Source organism: Tasmannia lanceolata, unplaced genomic scaffold (assembly GCF_043159265.1).
Source record: "Tasmannia lanceolata isolate RefF3 unplaced genomic scaffold, GAP_Taslan_0.1 ptg000037l, whole genome shotgun sequence".
NCBI lineage: Eukaryota > Viridiplantae > Streptophyta > Magnoliopsida > Canellales > Winteraceae > Tasmannia > Tasmannia lanceolata.
In genome coordinates, this window is record NW_027518714.1 from 63,252,169 (window position 1) to 63,256,141 (window position 3,973).

The window sequence follows — 3,973 nt, forward strand, 5'->3', positions numbered from 1 at the left end:
ATATCATGACCCAAGCTCAGAAAATGAGATGCTGAACGCACTCTGAATAAGGAATTAAAATGGATCGTGACGAAGACATGGGTGGATCCAATCCGAGATGGATCCATTGACTCCCTACTCAAATTTGTAGGTTTAGCAAAAGCATGAACCTAAATATAGCAGGCCTATATACACCTAAATTGAAACCCTATTATATAACGAGATTAAATAAATTGTTTGAAACAAGCTGTTCTTCTCTTATTACTCAAAGATTAACTTAAATTTAATCTCCAACTCAGAAAAGTCTAGAGACAATCCGGAGGGCCGATTCAACTCGGGTAGTTAAATTTAAATTTTAAAAGCTTCTCAGATCGCACTTAAAACAAACAAATCTTTTGAAGATGGAAAAAGTAACTCACGCATACATAAACGACAAAATGAACGAACATCACATCACTAAAATCCGTAGAATCAGGGCAAGATGGAACTTTTACTCGTTAAGGGTAGTACCGGGATTCTATTAAAGATGGAAGGGCATCTTAGTCATTCTGAGTTCTAACAAAAACGGCTCACCGTCTATCACCGCCTCACCGGCACTGGTTAGGTATCGAATCTGGACGTAAAGCCACGTGGAGTGTCTGTTGAATTTCGCATGGATCAAGTTCGGAACTCTTTCGTGACGCCGCGTAACCGATTCTTGCCGACTTATTTCCTGACCGCCACGTGTCAGTCAGAACGTACGTTAGGTTTTTATGATTATGTTTAGCGTGTAAAGACTAGTAATTGCCCATAAAAAAAAGACGAGTAATTGGCCGGAATTCCCACCTTTGGCGATTCGGGAGCCACTACTAGTGCCGATGATAAAAAGAAGATCCGATAACAAAGAGATCTTCGCATCTTTCCTTCTTCTGCACCCTCTTGTTTTGATAGCACGCCCTTCTTTTTCTTAATTAACTGCAAAGTTTTGGGGGAATTAAAATAAATAAAGATTTAGCCTAATAATTTTTTTTTGAAGAATTTCTAACTATTTATAATCCATTGGCAAATTATTAAAATTTGAATTATCAAAAATATTATTAAAATTTGAAAAGTGAATTTGCGTCGAAATAGGAATGCTAGAGGGGCGCATAGTACGAAATCAGGGGGCCTATAAACCAAATTTGTTTTGATTGGTGAAATTTCTTATATTTATTAAGAAATGTAGAACCATCTGAACCCAACAAAATAGAAAAAAAAAAAAAAAAGGCATATGACAAAAAGGAGTGGGCGCTGAAAGGCTGGCACTTGTGAAAGAAGGTGCCGGAAAATATCTTTAGTTAACCGTCCAGGAATCATGTAAAGTTTTTTTCTAATGGCAATGGAGTTTTTTTTCAAATGGCAATAGTGATGGAAATGGAATTTTTACCGTTTTGAAGGCTCGGGGAAGAAGAAGATAACAGATGAAAAGAGTAGTGAAAGTGCATTGGGATCCGGTATTAATGACATTGCCATTAGAGGTTTGATCAGTTTTGTTCATATTCTCTCAGCAAGATGCAACATGACCTGGGCCAATGGGATTCTCAGGTAAACATTATCCATCCAAAATGGATGGACACGAAAAATTGAGTGTTATCGTTGTTGTTGTTGTTATTATTATTATTATTATTATTATAGCTAAAAATATATAGTAGAGGTCTAAATTAATATCCTAGAGACTAGTGCGACGGTCTTAATATAAACATATTATTAAGTTAACCAGGGAGGAACTCCAGATGCGAGATGCCTTTCTACGATGGTCCCTAATAAATCCCCCTAAAGATTCATGGCCGTTCCAATTAATAGGTTAACGACGGTCCTTTTAAGTTAAAAAGTGTAAAATCTCTTTCAATTAAACAAGGCATTACTAATCAATAATGATTGTTTTGTCCAAGAGGCACATTAGATAGGTTTTTAATTAGTAATCCTCTTATATCTTTAGGTTAATTTTCATTTTATTAATATATATATATATATATATATATATATATATATATATATATATATATATATATATTAGACCAGGAAAATAATTGAATTTTTTTATTAAATTATCATATAGAAGTTATTAACTTAGGCTTAGGTATCAAGTCTAGACGGGTGATTTTCTATTAAGATAGAGAAGTTTATTAACTTATAGCCAGTATCAACTTAGATAGTTTATACCGTTTGTCCACAAATCTGCCCATTTTTTCGCTCCACAAATGAAAAGGTTAGGACGATCCAATGGAGCTGATTTTTGGTACACACCCCATCAATAAAGGGACCTTCCAAATGAATGCTTAGGATCACCACCAAAATGTGGGCCCCTAGTGGTTTGTGAGCTCTGCTCGGATAAGCTTATCTGAGTAGAGCTCACAAACCATTTCCTCATATATATATGGAAAAGGTTTCTGAGCTCGAGCTCAACCAGTGCTAGAGCTCATAAACCACTACTCCCATAGTTGGTTGAGTCATCCAACCCATTTAGTAAATTTCGCACTCCGAAACCGAAATTTAAAACATTGGTTATGGTTATGGTTATGGTTATGGTTAGGGTTATGATTTGTGGAGGCTTAGAATGGATGGCTAGAAATTATGGTCATATAGATCGGATGGTTAGGATTATGGTATGGAGTTGGTTTGTTAGGAACACCCTATCTATGTGAGATAGTGTAAAATGAATAGGTTGGATGAGTCAAACTACTATAGGAGATGGTGTATTCTAAGCTCTAGGATGATTGTATGCGGTTTTGTTTACGTTTATTAGTAAACGAAACCGCACCACCTATATATATATATATATATATATATATATATATATATATATATATAGGGGGGGAGCGAGGTTTCTGGGCTATAGCTCATATAGCTTATATGAGCAACCCACTATAAGTACACCATCTCCCATGTTGTTTAACTCATCCAACACATTTATTCATTCCATAGAACCTGGCATAGATAGGGTGTTCCTAACAAACCATATCCATACAATCATCCTAACCACTCGATTTGTACAAGCACAAAATTAACCCATTTTCTAGACGTCCATTTTAAACCTCCACAAATCAACGCTCACCATGATCCTATGGAGATGATTTCTTAGGGATGCCCTATCTATGTTAGGTCATATAGAATCAACATATAACATAACCCAAGATAGTGGCTGGTGCGGTTTCGTTTACTCACGGAACCTTTGCTTGATGGGTACATGGTGTTTTGATGATTTTCTACGGGTCTTTAATAAATATCTAGGGAATTAATATCCACACTTCCTCGGCATTCCTCGCGTTGTTATACACTTTTATAATGTTCTTTCATGTTGTCAAAATTCCCAAAGATATCAACATCGGATCATAAAGACTGAAGGGAGGAGTTGCACTATTAAAACAAGGCTGTGCATGCATTAGAAAATTGATACTAGCACTCCCTTATTTTGATAATGGAACTCCTCTATTAATTTCTAGTTCTAATAATTTATATGAGCACCAGCACAAAAAACAGTGCAGCCCATATTATTTGGGTGGGGCCCTGATATAGATAGGGTGTGCCCAGAAAGTCTCCCGCATAGGATGATCCTAACCTTCCAATCTTTTGAGATTTCTTTACGGTGCCGTCCATTTTAAACCTACCCAAATCAGGGGGTTAGGATCATCCTATGGTAAAGATTTTTTGGAAACAGCCTATCTAAGTCAGATAAGTATTAAACAAACGAGTAGTGTCATTATCAAAATATGGTAATGTGGATATTAGTCCAATGAGAAATGATTTCTGGGCTCCAGTGTTTTGATAAACATGTGTTCCACTTGTTTGTCGTGTAGCATTTAAAGGGATGTGATAAGAGGATATTACAGTTGTCAAAAAGCTCTTAAAACCCTTTAAATACTACACAACAAACAAGTGAGCGCATGTTTATCAAAACATTTGAGCGCCGAAATCATTTCCCTAGTCCAATATGTGTGTATCGAGAGGGGAGTGGATATATCAGTCCAATATGTAT